At 33.8% G+C, this 27,018-nt stretch overlaps 1 protein-coding gene across 4 annotated transcripts in view; it reads left to right on the forward strand.

Annotated features, from left to right (window-relative positions):
- tai (basic helix-loop-helix family member taiman) overlaps positions 1–27,018 on the forward strand; it is a 265,687-nt gene that overhangs the window by 58,360 nt on the left and 180,309 nt on the right. The gene's annotated exons all lie outside the window — the stretch shown is intronic.

Below are 27,018 nucleotides of genomic sequence, written 5' to 3' on the forward strand. Positions count from 1 at the left end.
ATGTGTAACAAGTAACAAAACAAACAATTTTGTTTAATTTATATTTTGGTGACGATTTCCGAAGTGGAAATCGAAACGTTTGCATATTTTAAACTAACATTGTAGTTAATTCCCAATATTAAAATGACACAAGAATGTAACTTCAGAACAGTGTGATACGTGTTGTTTTGCTACACTCATTTTACATTTTATTCATACAAATATGTACTATCTTTTCGAAATATTCCGGTAGTGTCTAACAAACGTATAACATGCGATTTGTTTTACTGGTTTTAACTTGCCGTAACAGTAATTGTCTTGTTTTCTGGTTTTATAGTCCGTAATCTGGGACTATTTCCTCTTGACGTTTTATGGCACGAAACCATACATCCCTGGAGTTTGGACATTTGGCATTACAACAATGCCATCTATAACTCCTGTTGTTAAAAAAAAAACTGGCCTCCACAGGACGGTCAGTTGATGTGAAACATCGAGATTGGTGGTTAATAAGATTAGAAAGGAAGTTACTATGTATACATACACTCATACGGAGAAGCAACGGCAATGGCTTAATAGATCATGTCTTTTACTGTCACTGTACGAGAGTCTGTTTTACCCGTAAGGCGCGCCATAGATGTTCCACATCAAAAATAACATTCAATTGTTTAAACATATATGAATAAAAAATGTATGTACATACAAACTATAAGAATATAGAGAAGTATAAGAGTAGGCAAGAGTAGAATTTCATCTTAATGAGCCAAACAGCGGCTTATATAATTTGTTTTTTAAGTTGCTGTTCCCTAATGGCGTAATAAGTAAATTGGGCTTTGTATAATTGGCACTCAACGTTTATCTATTGCTTTTTTGTACTAGTATGTTGTAGCGGTTTTGCTAACTAAAAATTAAGCGCTTCTTGGTCGCCGAGCCCATCTCTATTTAAGAAATCCACTGAAAATAATTAACTCCCGACACGAAGGTTCTTCGGCTGTGCGGAGCCGAAACAGTTCGGAAGGAGTGCTTTGATTCGATTTTGGTATGCTTATGGTTTTCTTCGCCGAATTACAAATAACCTAGAAATGATTTGAACGATTTTAGACTTTTTTTATTATTTCTTGGTGCCTTAAGTCGGTTTTTATAGATTCGATTTGATTTTACAGCTATCTCAAGTCTACCTGAAACTATACACAGCCTTATATTTAATCCATAAATTGTTGAAATATTTCAAAATTGTGTGGGCAATGCGCAAGTTCTTGTAAGATGATGAATTATAATTAATAGTTTGATTTTAATGCTTGTATTTCTTGATTATTTGATTGTTAATAGTCAACGATCTAATTTTTTTGGAGGATGACCTCATAATCTAGGTTTGCTCCTAGTTTGTATTTCTTCCATTCTGATTTTTCTAATCATATCTGTTTTCCAGGCGTGTTCAAAGGTGTTACGTAGATTTTGTAGACTAGATTTATTTTCACTAGACACTGCTTACTAATATATCATTTTCGCGGAGAAAACGGCCAAACATATTGTGTGTAGGTGAAGAAACAGTAAGTAATCGTTCGCTAGCGGTATAAGGTCCTTAAACAGATCTTTTAGAACCGGATAACGTAACAAATGGAGCACCGAAACAGATAATAGACATTCTTATAAGTCTAGATCTTTGGAATTAAAACACAGATGTGGGGACTAAGGCATAAAAGATCTTTCATATAACAGTGTAGAAAGGTACACAGGTAGCAGGAAACATTTTCATTGCATAATAACCAACCATATAGCTGTTAGGATGAAGTCGAGATCGCAGTCCGTTTGTTGCCAGTCGGTTACATCCTGGTGAATCGGCAGTTTAGGATTTTTCATGATTATATTGTATTCCGTTACGAGTGCTTTCTGTCTGCTCAGAGTAAATGGAACTATGTAGCTGAGTGTCGGAAACCCGAACAGGAGAATAGACCTGAGACAACCAGTAACTCCTTACTGTTCTATGTAGCTTTTAGAGTGTTCGCTATTTAACCAAACTGGTGCGCAGTATTCGATATTGGAGTGGACCAGGTTCAAAGCTGAAGTTCGTTATGTGTCTGCTGTAGCACCAGGAGCTTCTGTATATTGTTAATGCGCACTTTTATCTTGGATGTTTTTTTCTGCTAGGGTTCTGTCTATAGTCCCTCCAAGGTATTTGTATGCCGTTGGAGTTTGCGTACAGTATTATTAAAAGATACTTTCAGTTATTGGTTTGCTTCCCTGTTATTAAGGTGGAAGCCGCTATCTTCCGTCTTACATAGAATTTTTATTGTATTCATTTTGAGTGGACAAATCATAGCATGTTAAGGTTGTCTTGGTGGCTTTAAAGTTCTTATGTTGGACAGCTAGAGCTAAATCATCAGCGTATCTAAATTTTCTTGCAGCAATATTGAGAAGATCTTATATATAAAGGTTTATCTTTATCCGTTTACATATATTGTTGCATTGTGCGACGCGAAAGCATCTATCTGATATAGCATGTTAATTAGCCCACTATGATCTCCCTTCCAAACTGTGTCGTAGGCAGAACTGATTTTTTTCTCGTTTTTGAAAATCATCCCCTATGTGTCTAGTAAAACTACTTGGTATGTGCAGCTTTTATTTGGCCTAAAGCTAGCTTGCTCTGGGAGGATGGTGTTTACAATTTTTTTCTTATTCTGTTGAGCATCAGTATCTCCAGACGTTTGTAGCAGGAGCTTAAAAGAGGTATTGGTCTGTAACTCTCTGGCATATCACGTGCCTTGTTTAATTTCAGTATGACTATTATCTTCGAAGTCTTAAAAACTTTTGCTAAGATTCCTGTTGATTAAGTGTTTCAATAGAATTTGGTAGGCCACTTCTGAGTTATTTTGCCGCATCGTACAAGGAACTTAGGATGTATTCCATCAAACCCTGGTACTTTGCCTGTTTTGATGTCAGTCATAGTACTTGATAGTTCTTTGTTGGTAAAGGCGCCAAAGAATTCTCTATTGAGCGGCGTTTCTTGACGTAGTCTTCTTGATTCTTTTTTAATTTGTCGTGTATGCTGTTGATCTCGTGGAGTACTAGAAAGAGAAATTATTCTGCAGACTATCTGTTCTGGCGTGATCAGTGGAACTACGCCGATAGGTCACCGCTTCCGATAAGTTTTTTAATGGGTCTTATACCTGTCTGCTTGACTTTTTGAAATTCAGACTCCCAGTTGTTTCCATCCATGTTTTCTACGCGTTTTGTCTAGTTTTTTTTTTCAGAAACTCCTCAGCAGCATGAGGATCGCTATTCTCTACACAGACGTTATAGAAATATTTACTTGAGATCCACTTTTTAGCTCTTGCAATGACGATATTTGTCAAGGTCTTGTGAGAAGGCGCAGTTTATTCTTCGAAAATTCCATCTTGGTCTGAGATGGACCTAATTGTGGGTATTTGTATTTGTATTTCGTAATAGTTGTATTTTCATTGAAAGTGTGCGATCACTTTTCTGGTTATTATCGGGGTTTTACTCTTCATTCCACACTGTTGACCTGAATATGGCTTGTCTTTGGCATCATATACAAGGTTTAAATTGCTCTGTTAGGCCGTTTTTTACAAGCATATCTCCGTTTTGGTCATTCCTATTGTATTTCCACGTAGTGTGGTGACTATTAAAGTTACCTATCTAGATTCCAGGCTGGTAAGTAATGGTGGTACTACTCCTTCAGTCCATATTTATACAATATATACATTTTTGTTATTGATACCTCTTCAACTTTTATAGTTATGCCGTGTATGGCACTTTCAAAGCTGATATTCACTAAGTGGGCATCTTGTATGTTACTGCAAATATGTGAAAAACATCCACATATAGGGTGAACTGTGACTCCCAGTGCTTCATATCCCGGTATTCTCCTTGTGTTCAGCTTGTCCTCGTTATCCACGTGCTCGATCTTGTTATCTAAAAGGATTTCTGGTTGCTCGCATTTTGACCTACTGTGTCGTTCTATGTTTAGTTGGCAAATATGGACACTGGTGAGTTAATAATGCATGATTTTCTCCTCTCTAAAATTCAGAAGACATGTATAAATAATATAATATATAATATAACCAAAGATTTAAATTAGTTTGAAATTACTGTTTTCAACTTAGATAATTTTTTCTTGCCCGAAATCTTAATTTATAATCACACTACCGTAATCAATACTACAATAGTGCCTACACTTTGCTGATGCATTCAATGGTTGGATCTTGAAATCTTCCAAAATAAGAAAACTGGAACGTTTGTAATCGAATATTTTAAAAAATTCGATGAAATAATCAGTGAAAAGAACAGAAAATAACTAATAACTATTTTAAAGGAGACTGTGTCTTTTTGGAGTATGCACGCTCTTTTTTACTACATGTAAATATGCAATATAAGATTGATATGATACAAGCAGAAATAAGCAATGAAATAAACGCACAAATTCAAATATTGACGACAAACATTGCCGAAGATCTAACACCAACATGGAATACGATTACAAGTGCTGTAACAGACATCATGAAAAACAACTTAGGGTACAAACGAAATAACAAGAGGCAAAAATGGATGACAGACGAAATACTATTACTAATGGAAGAACGACGAAGACACAAGAATAAACAAGATGGCATCAATATGTATGAAAACATTAACAGGCAAATAAAAGCAAAAATAAGAATAGCAAAAAATGAATGGCTTAAGCAACAATGTATCGATCTAGAACATTTACAACGACAGCACGACGACCGTAATTTACATAAAAAGCTTAAGGAGACTGCTGGAATATACAGAAAACGAAGACCAACCACCATAGTTAATCAGGATAACCAGATAGTGCTGGGTGAAAAGGAAAAAATTGATATATGGGAAAATTATATCCAGGAGCTCTTCCATGACGAAAGACCCATGAGTGAAGTTTATACAGACGACCAGCTGACTGGCCATTCAATCACCAAAGAGGAGATAGAAAAGGCAATATTCAATTCAAAAAACAATAAGGCACCTGGACCAGATGAAATCCCGTCAGAAATACTCAAATTACTGGATGAAAGGGGAATTTCAGCACTACACAAAATATTTAACTTAATTTATGAAACTGGCTGCTATCCTCAACAGTGGTTACGCTCTACCTTTATTCCCCTGCCCAAGAAAGTCAATGCAAAAAGATGTGAGGATCACAGACTCATTAGCCTGATGAGTCACACTTTAAAGATATTCTTAAAAATACTACATCAAAGAGTATACAAAAAATGTGAATGGGACATCAGTGACTCCCAGTTCGGGTTTAGGCAAGGTTTAGGAACACGAGAAGCAATAGTAGCAACACAGGTGCTGGTCCAAAATTGTTACGATCAGAAGAAGGATGTGTTCCTATGCTTTTTAGATTACCAAAAAGCGTTTGATCGTGTCCAACACCACAAGTTAATGCAGATCCTCAAGAAAGTTGATATAGACCAAAAAGACATAAGATGCATAGAAAACTTGTACTGGCATCAAACGGCACAGTTAAAAATAGACAATTCTATATCCAAACCCATACATATAAGAAGGGGCGTTCGACAGGGATGTGTGCTTTCCCCTCTTTTATTTAACATTTATTCAGAAGCCATATTTCAAGAGTCTCTGGAGGATGCAAAGATGGGAATCAAAGTGAATGGAGTACTGATCAACAACATACGATATGCTGATGATGGTGTCTTAATTTGTGACAACATAGTCGATCTTCAACAACTTGTCACTATAATCGGAGAATACAGTAAGCGAATGGGATTAGAGATTAATACCAAAAAAACCAAATTTATGATCATCTCCAGAAACTTGGATGCACTTGAAAACTTCACCATAACACTGAATACTAAGTCCATTGAAAGAGTGAGTAAATTTAAATACCTGGGATCGTGGCTTTTTGAAGACTGGGCATCGGACAAGGAAGTAAAATGTCGCATTGAGCAAGCTCGACAAGCTTTCGTAAAATTCAAGAAGGTACTGACTTGTTCAGAGTTCGATCTTCAACTGAGACTAAGGTTTACTAAGTGCTACGTGTGGTCAGTGCTGCTATATGGCGTAGAGGGCTGGACACTCAAAACGAGAGATATAAACAGATTAGAAGCTTTCGAAATGTGGCTCTATCGCCGAATCCTAAAAATACCATGGACAGCGAAAATCACAAATATAGATGTCCTTAAAAGAATAAACCAAGAACGCCAACTTTTCGAAACCATCAAGAAAAGGAAAAGGCGTATCTAGGTCACATCATGCGAAATGAAAAATACCAGTTCCTCCAACTTATAATCGAGGGTAAAATTGAAGGCAAGAGAGGAATGGGACGCAAGAAAATGTCCTGGCTCCGAAACATAAGGCAATGGACAGGGATTAACGACATACAATATCTGATACATATTGCAAGAAATAGAGAATTAATGGAAAATGTGATCGCTAACATCCATTAGTGGATTTGCATCTAAAGAAGAAGAATATAAGATTATGTTACCAGGGAAGTGGTAGTAAGAGGTTCCTTCTACTTTTCAATTATCAATGGTTCTACTAGAGATGTAATTGCCTCAGTAATTTTGTTGCAAAATAAAACAGAATTCCAGGTTGCGGTTATCAGTGTAATTTTTGTTTAGAAAAATTAATAGCTAGTAGATAGTATCTTATAGTTTATATAGTTTTCCAATAAACAAAGGCACGGTCACATAAAAGATTTTTATTTTACCGTTTTATCACTCTTACTCGGCCCCACTACATCAAAAATTAATTTCCATGTTTCAACCCACTAATTATCATTTAAATGTCCACAGAAGTCAGAACATATTATTACATTTACGGAACATACAAATTAAACCCTTAAAATGGCAATTTATATTGTTCCATGTACCCGCATTATTCTACATCAACACCAGAATGAACGTGTCGTGGGTCTACCAGCGTATTCACAATTTTAACAGGGACTTTGAAAAATTAGCTTTTAATTATCACCTAATTTGAGTAATTGCTGTTGAACACGGAACGTCCATAAATGCGGTTATCTTATGAATGTATTCTTTTTTATGTACACTAAAATGAGACGTTGGTAAAATCAGTATTTGATGGAATAATTTATACATCTAAAGCAAACGATTCAAATTAACAGCAATAAAAGCATTATATAATTAAGCTTATGAAGTAGCGTCTTGATACAATTTCTTCATAAACATAAATTCAAAAGTTCAAAATAAAAAATGAATAAACTAATATGGCATCATGAATAGCGCCCAAAAAAACTGACAATTTCAGTATAATATATATACCTAATTCTATAGGATATAGTCTAGATATAATAGTTCAGTGTGATGTGAAAAATCATCGATTTTCACGTAAAATGGTTCAAATAAACGTTCCAGATCTTAAACAGTAATTTAATTTTGTAAATTTTTACTAAATTAAAATCCATAAACAATTGGCCGAGATAATTGCAAGTAAGCCTTATTTTTGCAGTAATTTATAAATGTTAATAACTTTTTTTTGCATAATGAGATATAATATCTTCTTCTTAAAGTGCCTATCCGTTCCGGACGTTGGCGATCATCACGGCTATCTTCACTTTGCTTATTGCAGCACGGAACAGTTCAGTGGTAGTCGTGTTAAACCACTTTCGCAAATTTTGAAGACAGGAAATGCGTCTTCTTCCCGGTCCTCTCTTACCATTTACTTTCCCTTGGAGAATCAGCTGGAGAAGGCCGTAACGTTCTTGATTTCTCATTATATGACCTAGATATTCCAACTTTTTAGTTTTGACGGTCATGAGAATTTCACATTCTTTCCCCATTCTACGCAGGACCTCCACATTAGTAACTCTGTCAACCCAGGATATACGTAAGACGCGCCTATAACACCACATTTCGAAAGCTTCGAGCCGATTCATAGATGCAACAGTCAGTGTCCATGCTTCCATTCCGTAGAGCAGAACTGTGAATATGTAGCAGTTCAATAGACGGCATTTTGTTTTTAATGATATGTCTCGACTGTTGAAAATAGTTCTCATTCTAACGAATGCTGCTTTTGCTTTTATTATTCGCTGTTTAATTTCTGTTGAGTGGTCCCATTGGCTATTTAAATTGGTGCCTAGATATGTATATTGCTCGACTCTTTCGATATTCTGTTGGTTGATTGTAAGTTGAGCGTTTAGTATTGGTTTTTTACTAATTGTCATAAATTTGGTTTTCTTTATGTTAAGAGCTAGTCCGTATCTGTTGCTGACTTCTGTTATGCGATTTGTTAATATCTGTAAATCATTCAGATTATCGGCAAAAACTATAGTGTCATCTGCATATCTAATGTTATTCAACCATTCACCGTTTATTAGTATTCCTTTCGCACAACCGTCTAAAGCTTCCTTAAATACCCATTCAGAATAAATATTGAACAACAATGGAGACAAAATACAGCCCTGTCGTACTCCACGTTCTATTGCAATTTTATCAGTTAACTGGTCTTCTATTTTGATTTTGGCCGTTTGATTGTAGTAAATGTTTCTGATAATTCTAAGATCTTTGTTGTCAATTCCAATTTCTTGCATTAGAGTAATTAATTTGTCATGTTTTACTCTGTCAAATGCCTTCTGGTAATCTATAAAGCATACGTATATATCACAATTCACATCTCTGAAATAGCACCTGTACAGCAAAAAGGGCCTCCCGTGTTCCCAGAGCATCACGAAATCCGAATTGTGTTCTTGTTAGTTGTTCCTCACATTTTGTATATATTCTTTTGTGGATGTCCTTTAGAAATGTTTTAAGTAAATGGCTCATAAGGCTTATAATTCTATAGTCTTCGCACTTTCTCGAATTGGGTTTTTTTGGAAGATTTATTATAGATATAATAGATAGATAGATATAATATAACTACATAAAATTGTGGCAATGAACGAGTTATTCAACTTAATATGTAGCAAACCCATCAGCAGAATGTGTCAGGTTCTAGTTGCCAATACTAAAAGAAGAAGTGAACAACAAGAATATACCATTATTAGGGGATTAATAGAATTTGATATCATCGTGAGGTGCAAACATTACTCTTAAAATTTTCAAATAAAAAAATGGTTATTTGCCTACAAGATCGAGACCAAGTAAGTCACACGTCAATTTGGAAAACAATAAGTTAACAGTGTGAGTATGACTATCAGCATAGGGAAATCAATGGGAGACCTACAGAATAGTGCATTGTGAAGGTAGGCTCAATTCTTCTTATTGTTATTATGTCATCTGTCAACGTCAATTCTTCTTTTTGTCTGTCACCTGTCAACATCACTTCTTTTTCGTCTGTCATCTGTCAACGTCCAGTCTTCTCCTTTTTTTTCTGTCAATTCTTTTGCGTCTGTCAAGTTTTCTTTTTTATTTTATCTCTTAAGTTATATGTCAATTTTTCTTTTCCGTTTGTCAAGTTTTCCTCTTTCACGCGGTAAGTGCCAAACGCCAGTTCAGTTCATATTGTGACATATGAGACTGCCAAACAATTATTGGTTATCATAACAGCTCACTATAGTTTTACAGAGCCAATCAGCTATACGTCTTCACGGATTTGTCATCAGCTACCTCTCGCATGGTTACTCTCTGTCTAAGGCAGCACACCGCGCCCAGGAGAGTGAAGAATGGATAGCAACTATTCGTCAAATACCATAACGTCACCACATCCGTACGAAGGATAAAGGATATAGGAGGAGGAGGACCTCTCACATACCTTTTAGAACCTTTAAAACCCCACTTATTTTTCTTTACTAGCCTATTAGGATAAATTACTGAACGCAAACATGACTGTACAACAGACGACATATTTCTTTAAGAATAGTTCTCAAAAATCTCTGGACAGTGAAGTAGACTTCCTAAAAAAACATGGCTTCTGAAATACATAATAGTTATCAGAACCATAATCACTTATGGTTCGAGTTGCAAAAAGTGCAACGACTTGCTTCCGTCTGAATCATGGGTGCAATAAAATCGTTTCTTAATATCAATGCTAGACTTTCTTTTCTGTGACATATGTGGAGGATTGCTTTAGAAAGTCCGCTAAAACATTTCGTGGATCTGTGCGACCACAGTCAACATCAGGCACTTTAATTCTCACAGTATCACCTATTTGTGCCGAAGGGAACTTTTTTTCTGAGGTTCACAACGTTTTTGTTGTTTGAAGTAAAAGATTATCCTTTCCAACTGCTCGATTTGAAGAAATTTGCTTGTACTGTTCAGTCAGTATTTAAGAGCAAGACGTGTTGGTCTGCCGAACGGCTATTTCTTGAGATGTAGAAGTGCTATACTGCGAATCAGTCGGTGCTTGAGATATAGACGTGCTAGTTTGCGGATCTGTTTCAATAGAATTTTCTTGAAAAGTATTCAAATAGTAAAGGAGAGATGATGACGCTAGGCCACTTTTTGGTTTAACGCCAAACATGGCTTCATATGGACTCTGGCGTATTCTTTCGTGATAAGTTATGTTTTTGGCTAATTGAATTAACGGCAAACCTTCTGACCATTTATTTGAATCACTATCTTGCATCCACTCAGTTAACATATTCTTTATATAATGATTGGCTCTTTCTACTGATCCTCGAGTTTCATTGTGATGAGGCTTTCCGTCCTTTATTTTAACATCTTTCCACATAGTGCATATCTAAGATATAATTCGATTACTGAACTCTACCATTATCCTAATGTAACAAGGCGGGAGCACCAAATGGTAAAAATTTTTTAAAAAGGTGATAGCTACTTCTTCCGCCCTCTTGGTTTTCAATTATCGTTGCTGAACAAACTTGGTTAAATGGTCGTGGTAATTATAAATTTGTAATCGCTGTCTCTATGTCATTGCAAGTCTATTAAGTCGACTTGATGTCTAAAGGTAAATTCGAAACTTATCGTTGGTTTCACAACAATAAGTACAGTTTTTGGGAAGGACTATGTTTCATTTGACACTGTTTACACAAATTTAAATACAACAGTACAACTTCATAAGTAATATTTTTGTATTTACCTTGTAATTCTTTAAGCATTCATGTTCTTCCTCCATGGCCTGTTCTTATGTGAGTTTCGAAAAGTATATCGAATAACTCTTCATTTATTTCACCGCTGAACTGTTTGCTTTGTACCGTGTCCTAAAACATGCAAACCTCTCAAGAATTTCAAAACATGTGTTTCTCACCGACTCGCTTAGCTCTCTTCTTGCAATACAGCATCTGTATCCTAAACAGCCATTGGAGCAACTAATAAAAACTGAACTACAAATCACCCAAGAGAACCACATAACTCCTAAATTTATATGGATCCCATCGCATATAGGAATTATCGGCAATGAAGAAGCAGACAGTAGTGCTCGTGATGCAGCAACAAGTGCGGAATCTGAATTAGTGCGTGAGAGTGTATGTAAAGATCTCAAAACGTTTTTTAAATAAAAAGTGATTGGTCATTGGCAGCGCGAATGGTTTCTATCGCAATCTAATTTAAGATCGCTAAAACCAGATACACGACAGTGGAAAACTAGTGCTAGTACACGGTTTATTCAAACGGTTCTAACGCGCCTACGTATAGGTCACACTAAGATCACACACTCGTATTTACTTTCGGCCAGTGAATGCCCCCTGTGCGACCTATGTGCTACGCCTCTTACCGTCGTCCATTTGTTAATTGAGTGTCAAAAATACCATAGAGAACGTTCAATAAACAATATATCAAATACTCTACCAGATTTATTAGGAGAAAACTGTCACTTAAAAAACTTATTAAATTACCTAAGGTCAATCAATATTTTGTATCAGATTTAAAGTTTTGTTTACTGAGTAACGTAGCTAATAACCTGTTGGTGGATGCGGCAATGTGTCTTCTTAATAAAAAAAAAATCGGTTGCCTGTAAAGTCGGTTTTACGGGCGAAGATTTTACGTGACAACGTCTTTTTCTCTGTAGAATATTTATTGATATGAATATTATTAAATTGCACAATAGGAACAAGGAATTGAATGAAAATAAGAATTGCATTACCGATTTATTAGGTATTTTATATATTATTTATATTTTATATATTATATTTTTATATATTATTTTATATATTATTTATTTTATATTATATTATTGATCTTATTATTTTCTACAAAATTTATTTGAAAATTTTTTCGATATATCAATTAGTTGCGGAGATATCGATCATTGAAGTTATTGTTTGCTACCAGTATTTTATATATTTATTTTTTTCAGTTATAAAAAATTACTATTTCCAATTGTGTCTACCAAGTATGGTCACATGTATTTGCCTACATATTAAATAATAATAAGTACAGATAATGTTATGTGACGTTCACTTCTGATTATATATATTTTAATATTTTTAATTTTAAAGAATCAATTTGAAAATCAAAACACTTATTCAGATCGAAGGTTCAAATTTTTGCTAAATAAATTTGAAATTAATTAAAATTTGTAAATGTAAATGGTAAAGTTGAAAATTAAAACATTTACTAAAATTGGAATTTGAAATTCTTGCTAAACACAGTTAAATTCTAACTCCGCGCGTGGTGATTGGTCGGTTTAGTTCGTTTGTTTGGTCGCCCTGTTTTGACAGGTTAGAAGTTATAATTTGATATTTTAAATGTTTGACTAGCAATACGCGCTGTTTCTTCTCAATCGACTGAATTACGATTGATTGCAGAGTGATTTAAACTAATAATTTACTTAACACTATCAACATTTGTCAATAGTATGACATAACCTATAAACTCAGTTTCTCAACTTTTGTGTCAATCTAACAATTAATCAATCAATCATAGTTTACGATAATGAAATATTAGTGTACAATTATTTACCTTTATTGTTGTAGTTGTTGTAAATGACGAATCTAAGCACTCCACATTTTCACTACAGACACAGCTGACGATACTTTCAACGATTTTCAACTTTAGCGATTCAACGCGCCTAATTCTCTAATGCCGCGCGCAGCGGACCGATCATGTTTGAGTGGGAGAGAGACGCAAGGCATTCGCCGGTCCGGCGGGCCTCTCTCTCGTTCGGCGACTCACTGTAACAGACGTGAGCGGGCGTTACTCTTTTTCTTAAATGACTCCGAGCCACAACCTAATTTAAGACGTTGTCACGTCAAAACTCTTCATTTATAACATAATACTGGATATTTATTGATTTCTCCTGGTTTTAATGGCACAATTAACCTTTAAAATGTCGAAAAAGATTTAAACGCCTGTAGTCTAAAGGTGTACTGCACTTGTTTTTAGCAGCATTCACTTCCAATGCTATTTTAGAGTATCTTTCTTGATAAAAATAGAAACAATTGTCTTCTCGTTTAGGGCATGTAATTTGTGAAAAAACTGATCATGATTTACTGCAGTAACCATTGATCACAAATAATATAATGCCTAATAGAAAATCAACTTAGCACGGGCTTTTAAACCTTGCGAAAGAGTGACCAAAGGTAACAAGAAAGAAAACACGCCACCCATAAAACGTCAAAAACCAATTACAACCGCTTTCTTCCGACATTCGCCGAAACTCATTTGCGTTTGTCGACATAAACCGGTGATACTCCGAAACTATAACAAAATTTATAAATGTTCGGTCTTTCACAAAGGAATTTCACAATTTCACCGGTGAATGTCCACTCAAACTAATTTCGGACTTTCACAGTAACATATAATAGGTCAACATAATATGAGGAAGTAGGAATAGGTAGGGATTAATGGTTCTAACATCAGACTAGCCTTCGAGACTACTCTTACAATATTACAGCATTTGGGGCAGCAAAATGCTGTACCGTTCCAACGATACAGCAAATTAACGTTGTTAGACCATAAGGGAATAGCTGGTAAAGAAATTGCTGATAGTATTGCTTAAATAACTTAGTGTAGCTAATTGGGAAAATACCGTACGTCAAATCTGCTGCAAGAATATTCTTCTAGTTTCAAAAGACAATAACAGTGTTTACTCAGATATCATCGCTGTAAAATAGGCAGAGCAAAATGCAGATTCTGTGAAAATGCAATGGAAAAGGTTGAGAACATATTGTCTGTGGTTGCCAATTATTCGTCAACGCCATAAATACAAGGAACATGTGTTTTTAGATTGTTAACAGGTTATTAAACGTACTTTCGAAAGAGTATAGTTTGTATGGTAGTTAGTATGGTATACATACACAAAAGATCTTTCAGGTCGTAATGTGGACACGTCTATGAGATCAAACAACCCCTTTGAAATCTAGTCACAGCAATAAATGTTAAATACATCCGCACGACTTTAAAAATCATTGTATTTTATCAAAAGAATTCTTCAATTTTATTTGCTACAATGATGTACTTGGTGTAATATTAAAGAAAAAACTTACCATTTCACATATATTAATACTACATATAAACTACAGTTTATTATTAGTTATTTAAAGCAGAAAAAGATATAAATTAAAGAACTGAAAACTGCTGTTTTCTAAATACGAAATATTTATGAAATACACCTAATTAATAATGCAGTCCATTCGTATAAAATCTTTAAAATTTATAACTTTTCCTCGTCTTTTCGCATGTTATTTATATTTATGTTTTCCACGTAATTCAAGCACGTGGCAGATTTTCCTGGAAAACTTCAAACAAGAAATGAAAATAACTCGGTTGCCGAATACTTTTTTTTTATTTGTATGGCATTTAAGGATGACTTACTAGCAGTTGACGTCTTTTAACTCCAGATACTTCAAAAATTATTATCGATATAATTACTCGTAAATTGCTTTAGATTTAAGAATCTTTCAGGAGTTTTCTTAGGCTTTTTACCATGCGTTCTTAAATATTATTAGTTATTTAAATTAAAACGACAATCAACGATGCATTATCCCCTTCTTATTGTCTGCTGCTCCTAAAAATCTTATTAGTTTTTTAATATTAGAAATACAGCCATATTATTTGACAATCCCGTCTTTTTTTACAAAATTTTTTATTTCTTTCACAAAAGGTTTGTGAAGTCCTTTAGATCCAAATTAACCGGAAAGTATAGAAAGAACATTATTGCATGTAAATTTGGAACCGATCTTTTTATTTTTCTCCAACCAATACACCTGTCAATCAGATCAAATATAAGCGGCAATCAACAAATCTACAACGGGTGTTTATTTGGCTAAACTCTATTCACACCTGTCCTACGGTCCCAAAGGTCTTTTCTTATTAGCTAATATACAGGCATTAATGCTAAACTTCTTTATGTGCCGTCTTCTACCGAAGGTTTGCGACCATCAAACGATAGGTTTCTCTGTTTTGTGCCGCATGTATTATGTTTGCAGCTTCTGGTATTTGAAACCATTCTCTTCAAGTTTTTCAGCCAGGATTTCTTCTTTCAGCCCAGACCTCTTCTACCTTCAATCTTGCCTTCCACGATAAGCTGTAGCAGACTGTACTTATCATTACGGAACACATGGCCCAGGTATGACGCTTTCCTCCTTTTAACAGTTGTTAACAATTCCACCTCTTTACCCATTCGTCTTAATACCTCTGTGTTGGTCACTCTGTCTGTCCAAGGTATTTTCAGTATGCGTCGATACAGCCACATTTCTAGAGCTGCTAACTTCTTTATAGTTGCTCCTGTTAACGTCCACCCTTCAACTCCGTAAAGTAGCGTAGAGAGTACGTAGCATTTCGTGGCGCGCCATCGGTGGTTAACGCTTAGGTGGCGGTTGCTTAAGAGCTTTCTCATTTTGATGAATTTGGATCTTGCTATTTCAATTCGGATCTTAATCTCTACGTCTGGGTCCCACTTATCATTTACTGTATATCCCAGATATTTAAATCGGTGTACTCTTTCAATACGTTCGGCTTCAATATTCAGGTCGATATGTTGAATGTTCTTTTTACTGATCACCATAAATTTAGTTTTCTTTCTATCGATCTTCAGTCCAAATTGGTTGCCAGTATACACTCTATTTAGCATCATCTGTAAATCTTCGATGTTATCGGCCAGTATAACAGTATCATCTGCATATCGAAAATTACTTATTGGTACGCCATTAATCTTGATGCCCTCGTTGTACTCTTCCAGTGCCTCTAGAAATATTTGTTCCGTGTACAGGTTGAAAAGCAGTGGCGAAAGAATACAGCCCTGTCTAACCCCTCTCGAAATGGTTACGTTTTCACTCACCATATGTCCATTCTTCATGTGGGCTGTTTGATTCCAATATAGCTTTTTTATAATCTGGATGTCCTTAGTGTCAAGTCCTGTAAGATGTAATAGTTCTATGAGTTTGTCATGTTTGATAGTATCGAATGCTTTCTCATAGTCGATAAAACAGGCGTAAACATCTTTCTGTTGATACAGACATTTTTGAATCAAGACTTGTATTGCAAAGAGCGGCTCTCGAGTTCCAAAACCGCATCTAAAACCGAACTGTGTTTTACTTATGCTGTGTTCTAATTAATGCTAAAACTATTGGGAAATCACCAAAATCTTCAGTTTTACAATAAAGCGAATAGTTCGTCAAGGCTTCATTTAACACCGAAATGCAGTCATACATATTGAGGGAAGGATTTAATGGGATAGGTAACACTGACATAAAAATCAATTATGATATGACAAGACATCGATACAAGATAATCGATACATAATGTGTTTAACTTTGTAGTAATAAATGTTTTATTTTATATTAACAATTTTTTTGTTTTCAGGTGAGTGTCTGGTTAATAAAAATAAGTCAGTGCTGTAGATGGACATCAAGGTAATACGTTTAAAATTGTTAAATCGGCTGTTTTCGGTACTTTTATGTTAAAAGTCACAAACAAAAATTTTTATTAATATTTAGCAGATTAGTAACTACGGAGTATCGACTGATTACCATCGTTTTTCTTTGTGTTTACGTATAATCCGTATTTTTGTTCATCCTCATTTATCTTAATTAACAAATGCTGAAGTTCATATTTTATTATTATTCTATTGATGTTGCTTTAATTTATCTTTGCCGGTCTTTTTGATGGTCTCAATAAATTCTCGTCTTTCTTTTAACTTTACCCTTTTCATATTATGAATAAAAGTGATGTTTATGACTGAATAATAAATAAAATTTAGGTTTATTAATTTGTGTGGTTACTTGGAAGGCGTTGGTTTGGTTTATACATAATGATATGGAAAATTTTCGAAGTAGAAAAACGCAGTACTAAAATTTCGCTTATTCAGTAAATTAGGTTTTTTATTACTTATTACCAGTTAGCAATTAGCTTACATTGTAGAAACTCTACACGTGTCAATCATTTTTTCAATAGTTTTTAATGACGTCCGTTTAGTTTTACTATTGTAAAATTGCAACTTTCTAGTTGTTTTACCTGAATCGTGTGTTACTCACTTATTATTAGACAAATTATTCATATTCAATTCATAAACATGGAAAGGTATATTATATATATATATATATATATATATATATATATATATATATATATATATATATATATATATATATATATATATATATATATATAGAAACTTTTTTAATCATTGGGTTTGTCGGTCTGTTACAAATAAAACACTTAATTATTGCTTAAATGTTTCGGCTATTTGCCATTTTCAATAAGCACTTGATATTTTTACATTACGTAATACACAATTATATTTTTAATGTCTACAATATTTGGTGGATTTCCATGGAATTCAGAGATTGTATCTGACCCTCAAATACATCTCTCAGGTTCTTTAAAATTAGAGTGGTTCAGGGTCGTATTTTAAACATCTCCCATGGTGCATTTTAAAAACAACTCAGTTTATTAAATTTTGATACATATTGGAAAGGTCTTTTATGTCTTTATTGATGGAATTTAGATATTTTTTTATGTGAATCATCTCTAATATGTATCTTTTGTTATAGTTCTGTTCTTTTTCCAAAATCTGTACTTTTTCAAAATCAAAAGAATGGCTATTTTTAGAGAATGCTTGGCTAAATCTGTTGTGTTTGATTTGTTGGTCTGTATACTATGTTTGTGTGCAACAACCCTTATATGCAGAGATTGGTGTGTTTTCCCAATATATGTTGAATTGCAGTCTTAACAATTTATTTTATAAATAATATTCGACTGATGATCTTTATTAACTTTGGGTTTAAATTTTGAAAAACATTTTCCGGATGTTTTTGACGATTTGTATCCAACATTAATATCATATTTTGCCAACATTTTTGACATTTGTTCAGAGAATCCATTAATGTATGTAATGTAATGTATGTAATGTAAGGTAGGGATATATAATATATATATATATATATATATATATATATATATATATATATATATATATATATATATATATATATATATATATATATATATAATATTTCAAATTATTTTTCGACCGTACTGTTTTAAATATTGATTTATAGTATCAGCAATCGGTCAGGAAATAAAACTCTATTTGTTCAGTCTCAATATTTACTCACGATTTTGTGACTTCTTCAGGAGAAAACTGTAAATTTATTAGAATAATTGATTATTATAAATGTAAACAAAGTGAATATTTTAATACTTACAACTATAAGAATAAAAATTTAAATTTTTTTTTAGCATATCTAAATAAATGACATATTTGTTTGATTTTATTTAGGAGTTATGGTAACCACAATATTTTATAGAGTGAATTCCCATTGTACAATTTTTAGTGAGTCGGTTAAAATAAACAATTACTATGACACTATTATCCATATTATAAAGTGGAAAGATGGAATTAATAGTACAGAATTAAGAAAGAATCAGGAACACGATAAATTGATCTATAAAATGTAATTGATGGTATGTAGTCAGTTATTGCAATACTGATATTTAGGAATGTATATATATATGTATATATATATATATATATATATATATATATATATATATATATATATATATATATATATATATAGAGCAACGAGTAATGTTAACTAACCGGCGGATAACAGGACTCATAAACAGTGCTTACCTTGTGTCCTGATAATTTTCGACAACGTGCGTAGTAATAAAAGATAAGTAACGAGAACCGGAGCTGAATTAGTGACAGGCGTTTTAGAAACTTGTTACTGATATGTCTGAATTACTGAAAATAAGAGCAAGGAGATAATTTTCTAAGTAAGAAAAGACCCAAAAGTTCTATGGTAACAAAAACTCGGCAATGTGATCTAAGAACCTTACAAGAAACAAAAAAAGGCTTATAAAGTAGCTTGATAAAGGATTAAAGTCAAGAACGAGTTCGATTAGCGGTAGTGGTCGATTTTTGGTGAAGATCATCCAGAATGGAAAGTGTCAGACAGAACCCATGGAAGATGGGTTTCATTAGTCGTGTAAGCCATAATCAAAACCTTCAGTTATGTCGTTTGCAAGAATGTATTAAAGATTATATTTTATGTCAAGTTAAAATGATAATAGATATGTCCAAATAATCGCCTCATACAAAAATTCTTATGCCATTCAAGCCCCAATTATACCAGGTTCGTTCTTAAAAGCAATATCATTGAACCGTAATGTCACAAATATTCGATTATCACTTAGCAATCAATTGCTCCCGATAAATTTTTATTATATTTATTTTTATTATTAGTATAATAATGTAACTACAAATAAATAATTGTTTGCTCATTATGATACATACACTCTACATATTAATTAGTTTACTGTTGTAAATTGATCTCACAATTTCTGTATATCCTTCTATATATAGTTCTGTATTAATTATAATCTTCGTGTCTCGATTTTTTGCTAATACATGGACTAATTGTTTTTGGAATTAGTGCGTATTTGATGGAAACTATTATTTATATAGTATTGTAACATAAAACACAACAGTTTTCAGTCACCTCAAAATATAGTCAATTTTTTATTCTGAGGAAGCTGAAGTTTCAGCTAAGCATTATATTTTTTGGAAATTAAAAGTGTATTGTTTGTTATAAGATTGTTGTAATTAAATATGAATGCATATGATATAAATGATATGAAATCTGAAATGATTAAAAAGGACATAGATATTTGAAACATAACTATTATTCATTTTGTTTAATTTAACAAATACTCGTGTTCAAAAGGTATTCTCATTATAAAAAGCAACAGGGGATACTTCATCAAAATTTTGCAGTGAGTGAATTTATGAAGCGAGTTAGTAATCGTTCCGCTACACTGTCCTTAGCAAGAGTCTAAACATAGACTTAATTAACGTTTCGTCTCTTTTCATCGGTGAGCACAATTAAATTTGTAAATGCTGCTTATTAAGTCCCAAGGCAACAACTGTTCCCACTATGAGAGAAGTCTTAACGCGTTGCGACATGCATCTGGGTGGTTCTATATTCTTTGTTTTTTTAAGCTAAAACGTTTTTAAAAATGATGAATTTTGCCAATGTGTCTATATTACTGAGCAGTTTATAAATGTTTTATTTTATTTATACAGTTTCGGTAAGCATTACAATAATAGAAGACTATTATCTGTCTTCAACGGATACTTGTGTGCAGTAGTTTCTAAAAATGAGCTTTATTATAAACATATAACTAAAAAGTTATTAATGAATAAAATGAAAAACAGATTAATCTCTGAGAATCTCTTAAGGAAAAAAAATTTTGATTGATTTTTAAATGACGATAGATGTCCTTATAGTGGGGGTATTTTACTCGTTGACTGTATAGGACCATAAAACTGCCGATAGCACATATAACCCTTTTGGTTGCAATATATCGGAGCACAATACACATGCAAAACATTTTGGAAACTTTATACAGTATTCGATTATTCCTTGGTAATAATCTCAACCATAATGGACATATATGGAAGAAGGCTTTCGGGCATTAAATGTAAGGTCTGTAAATAATTATGCAGGGTAATAAATTATCATTATTTATCCAAAACATATGTATGTTAGTCAGGTGGAGAACATCAAGATCTGCGTAAGCAATAGAAGAGTAGAATGGAACGCTCATATAAGCCGAATAACAATAAAGACGGCAAGAGACGGTTCCCCAATAGGAAGACGAAGGAAGACCACGAAAACGATGGAACGACAACTTACTGGAGGCACATTGAAAAACAGACAGAGTCATGTCTACATAAAAAGAAGAAGAAGGAGATCTGTATGCTTTTAAGCAAAGCTTAAGTATATATTTTGATACCAAGTTTTTGTTTTTTATTTTTGATATATGTATTTCTTGAATTTCGAGTTTTTGTTTTCGACACTTTGTAATATTGAAATTTCATCATCACTACTACTCTCTTTATTTTTCAAACTTTTTATGATAAAAACAATTTCTTCCTCAGTTACAGGCCTTAAATACATAGATCTATTCGCTTGTTCTTTGGATGAGTCTTAAAAGTTTGTGAAAAATTCAGATACCAATAGTGATGCATAATTTAAGAAATAGTCATTAACATTATTAGCAACTGTACTTCCTTCTCCTGGGATCTGAATTTCCGTCTATGCTGTTGAATTGACCCGTCGTTCAATATTGACCATACTGTTTTACTTTTGTTATCAGATCTATTTTTTGTTTAAAATTTTTTGCTTTAATAATCTAATCTAATATAAATTTTCCTTGCATTAGGGCTCTTGTTAACGAACGTTTTTTTCAACGAGTAACAAGCCGATGCTAAACGGGTACCCGTGTCGACGGTTCATAAATTTCAAGGGATATGCGTCCGTTGACAGTATGGAATCTCCGAAATATCGTCAGTTTTAAAGTAACAAGTGCACGCAATACATGTTATAATCATGTTGTCGTCAAAGCGAAAATTTATACTAGCGTATTATTTGTATAAAAAAATGCAGAAGAAACGGGAGAAGCGTAAAAGAAAAATATGGATACATCCTAGTTTGTTAGAAAGTGAAAAGTATGGTGCTTTCCATACACTTTACGAAAAATTAAAAAAAGACTAAACAAAATTCTTCAATTACTTCCGAATGGGTCAAGAAACTTTCCGCAAATTATTAGGAATAGTACGTGATAAATTAAAACGCTGATTAAATTAAATTAAAACAAAACATGAGCTGCTTATTGTTATAGCTTTCCGTGGTTTTATGCCACAACACAGGTCGATTTTCGACCGCACTTATTAAAATCTCCATATCAAAATCCATATTTTAGCGGCAACAAAGAAAGAAATTTATTGAAACAACGGATGCTCCTCCAACGTCGTCAACACACTTGCATAAACTAAAATGGTTCACTGCACCGGTCCGACGAACGTCTTGCCGAGGGGGACTGGATAAGTAGACGGTGAAAAGAACATTCATACGAACCTGAAAGACACTGAGCAACGGCCAACGGAACGGTTTCAAAATCGACCCGTTGACCGTTGTCGTTAACAAGAGCTCTTACGGTTTGGATACATTTTTTTAATGGGAAAATTCAAATTAAAATGATGTACAATAAATTATTAAAATCACTAAAATTCTAAATATTAAGACGTGTCCTTTTATTAGAGACGATTGTAATGATTATGGCGGAGCGATAATACCTGAACGTAAAATTGTGCGATAAATTCATTGTACATTTTCCTCGATGCATTTACGATAACCTTCCAGTGAGTACCTTTTGTTGTGTTTGTTTTTTTACATTTGTTCACTTGTTGTGCTTGTGTGAAATTAAAATGAGTTCATTGACTAAAAGAAAAATATTAATAAAATATTTGTTGATTAAGATGAATGAGGACTACGAAATACTTTTAAAGTAGCCATTTAAAATACATATTGTTGGTGTTCAAAGAGGAGGAAATTTATCGCTTTCCATCGAAACATTTAATGTAGGTACTTACTCCTTCAAATGTTTTTTGCGGTTTATTTAATACTAATTTTTTCATTTTTTGGTTGCTCGGTTGGCCTTTTAACGATTATTTATATCTTTTTGTTATTTTTGTATAGTATATTATCGTTTAATGCAAAACCATTTAACAGTCATGACAAAATCTTAGGATGTCCTAGAATTAATCTAACTTAATTAAGTAAACATTCTCCTTTTTTTTTGTAAACATGTTGTTATATCGAGTATGCAGGTGGTTGATCTTAAGTAGTTTGTTTATTCATTTTTTTTTTCATTGTAAATTAAGGTATTTTGTTGACAAATATTTATTAAAAATTTTCAACGTGAAAATGCCCATTGACTTTTTCGGACCAATTGGTCCACTGGATCTAGCACAAACGTCATCATTTATATTTTATTTGAATTAAATCAATTTTGGTACTTCATTTCTATCAACTGAATCTTGTTTTTTTTCCTTTGCGACAATGCCCAGACCTCTAAATGTGCGGTAGATTTCTTTGTATATTTATTTCCGTGATCTTTGAAATTTTTCATTTATTTATAAAGTCACTGTTTATGAAGTATTTACCGTGTTTTAAATTCTTTATTTCGGCTTCTTGATCTCCTATTTGGTCTATCACACTGGCGCACCCAGCGGAGTTTAAACCCCCCTCCAGGGCATATAAAGTGAAAAATATATAAAGAATAGTGGGAAAATGTAACTTGTTTGTAACGACCTGTATATGTGAAAGGTCATTTTCATCTCATAAAGTACTAGACTTAAAGAAATTAAAAGGTTTAGCTTTGATTATTATCCATTAGGACATTCAAAAACGGAATCCAGGTCGTAGAAGAATGTCATGGTTGCGTAATTTGAGAGAGTGGTTTGGCTGTACCAATGAACTCTTTAGGTCAGCTGTAAACAAGGTCAGGATAGCCTTGAAGGTTTTTCAATCTCCGATAGAAGTGGCACAAGAAGAAGGTCATTCAAATAGATGAAGAAGAGGTAATAAACCATATGGCTCTAAAGCAACGCCGTTTGTACATTTTATTATAAATTTAATTTGTTTACAAATTATTATTTAAAATACAGTTAAGGATTTAAATTAATATTTTTCATTATATTGAGTAGCATGCGCCTAGAGGATTGTATCTGCGGCGGCATTGTGGACTATCACGGGTTGTGTTCCTCTGCATGTATTAGCAGTAGAAAGGAGACATATCTGAGAGAAGAGAGCATTTGACAACAGCTATAAAAAAGAAGAAAGGGAAAGATCAATGGAACAATGGTAAAAAGAGTCTAATAACATGGAAGATGTTGCCCAGTGGACCAAGATGCTGATCCCGAGCCTAAGGGGCTGGGTAGATTGTCTGTTTTAGGGCGTATCTTCATAGGTTCAGAAATACAGGTACATAAATGCCTATACTGTAAATATTCCGCCACTGTTACTCACACAATGCTGGAGTGTAACAGATGTACAGTAGAGAGAAACATACTGTATAGAGAAACAGGTATGAACCCTGTGACTGTGAGAGAGATGATCGTGACGATGAGTGAATGATAGGGGAATAAGGAGGGATGGAATGGTGTTCACAATTATATCCAAACAGTAATTAAAAAGAAAGATGAAGAGAAACACCAACCGGACCAACAACGGAGATAACATCTAGATAAGAGAAGGAAATGTTCGAAAAATGTCGTCAGCCTTACAGCGGCCATTCCACTTTCGGCACGTGCGACAGTCAACTGCGCACAAGTAGGAGAGGGTGGTTTTAGTTGGTACAAAGAATATAGACGCTTATAAGCGTCTATATTCTTTGGTTGGTAGACACGGTAACAGATACCTGAATCTTTGGCTATTTTTCCTCTTCTGCTAATAACATCACTTCTGCTTCACATTCAATGCTTTTTTAGTTCTTCGTTTCACGTTTTTTGACTTTCCTGTAGTTTTCTCTTATTCTTGTAGTCACTATCATTATGCCATCGGCTAATCCTCCTTCCCGTTTTACCCATTGAATTTTTGTTTTTGTTATCGCACGTATATCCAATTTTATGCTTTCAAATTAGGTTATTAACTAGTTTGCTTTTCCATTAATTCTTCTGACATTTCATATTCCCAATTTCCAAGTATGTACTACCCCTCTTACTACACTTACTGGAAAACAATCGACTCAGAAGCGATATTTGAGATTACACCTTCTGTTTCAATGTAAGAGAAAATAAAAACATGTAATGTGCAAACAATTTTGCAAAGTTCATTATTAAACTTACAAAAACTACTATTGCATTATTTGGAAGATGCATTATAAAAACAATATGCAATAAGAACAGAGTTTACTAAATATTCATTATTGTAACTAACGCAAGAAAGACTTATGAACAGAGAAATCATCAATTACAAAGTGAATTTCTCTATTTTTCAGTATTTGATATTACCCCCCTAGTCCTGATTACACTTTCTAATCGCTTTCGCATGGCTTGGATGACTTTTCTAATAAATTTTTGAGGCATTGCTTCTCATTCATCATTGAGCGCAGCTCTCAATTCTATTATGCTCCTTGGTGCATGATTTCTGTCCCGGACGCTTCGTTTAAGCTCATCCCAAATACTACCTCATCATAGGTAGTGGTGACTCTTGCGGTATGCCATCGTGCATTAAAATAAAGTCATCACCAATAAATTGCACGTAGGGAACCACATGTTCATCCAAAATGTCTCTAATGTAACGATCCGCCGTTAAACCTCCTCCACGTCCTCCACCAGGCACGAAAACCATCGGTTCTCCCATCCATGGAAATGCCTGTCCAAAAGATACAAGAACCACGTCCATATTTCACAATTTCTCGTATACAACATTGAGCAAATCGCTCTCCTGGCCTTCTATAGACTCGACGTCTCTTGTCGTTACCATTTAGGAAGATCCTAGTTTCATCGGAGAATAATACTTGACTCTATTTATAGTCGTCCCAATCCAGATGTTCACGAGCAAATTCTAATCGCCTTTGCTTCTGGGCTGCAGTTAGCTTGAGACCCGTAGCTGCCTTTTTTGGTGTTAGGTTGGCTGCCTTCAGTCTCCTTCTGACTGTCCAGACGCTGGTAACCACACCTCGGACCTCTCTAAGCTCTTCTTTGAGATTAGCACTTTTCTCAGGGATTTCGATACAAGAAATCGATCATCTCCCTCCTTGTCGGCGAACATAATCACCAGTATCTTCGTACCGACGATACACTCGGGACACAGCAGATTGACTTAAATTTAGTCGATTTGACACAGCCCTCTGGTTCAGGCCTTCTCTCAAAAATGCTGCTCTTTGAGCTGCTTTGACGGATGTGGTATCCACTTGTAATGCAGTTGCAACCTTAAGTGACTGATGTATTAGTGGGTTGCTATCGAAATTGATGCGTACGACGTTAACCGAACGCGTTTAGTCGGTGAGTGTGATTTCAATGAATCAAGTTCTGACCCTCTCTCTACGTGTTGCATTATTTATTTGTGATACGTCATCCAATTCACCAAAAAACAAAACTTTTTTAAAACTCAGTAATGAAGTTAATGATTGTACACTAAATATATTTGAATTTACACTTTTTAGATTGAAACAGGAGACGTATTTTCGCAAAATAATTTTGAGTCGGATATTTTGCACTCCAGTGTAGTTTAATCATCAATTTTTCCTGTCGATTTTTCTTTTTCGTCTTTAACAGTATTAATTTTAATTTTCGTCGCCTGGTCATCTTTAGTGTTTGTTTGGTGATTTATTTGATTTGATTATTTTTTTGAACTCATAGAGTAATTTTGTCCCTCTTCTATAATTTATCTCCATTGATCGTTTCCAATTTTCATCCTTCTGATATTTCTCATATAATAGTTTTCTACTTGATTTAGCAGTTTTATTAAAAACGTTTTCTCTGCTAATTTTATTGTATTTTCAATTTTGTATAGTTTCAGGTCATTTTTTTTTAGAAAATTTTCCATTGCGTTCATTAGGCCCTTTTGTTTGTATCGATTTTTAATCCCTGTATTCCTACATCTTTGCTCTTTTTCCCTCTCCATATGCTATGTTTCGTCAACTTAAATTTTCATAAATTATTTTTCTTATTTTCCGCTGTTAGTTTCTTTAATTTCTTCACAAAACTCCCCTTCTTTAGTTTACTAAGCTCTAATGACATATCGTTCATTTTGCTTATCATATTCATAATCATCTATATTTTCTTCCATTTTGTGTTAGATCTTGGCAGTGTTCTGGTCATTTTTTACTTCTTTTAAGCCTGCTTCATCATCTCTATCACTTTTCCACATCTTCGGATCAT

This window comes from Diabrotica undecimpunctata, chromosome 5, assembly GCF_040954645.1.
Source record: "Diabrotica undecimpunctata isolate CICGRU chromosome 5, icDiaUnde3, whole genome shotgun sequence".
Lineage (NCBI taxonomy): Eukaryota > Metazoa > Arthropoda > Insecta > Coleoptera > Chrysomelidae > Diabrotica > Diabrotica undecimpunctata.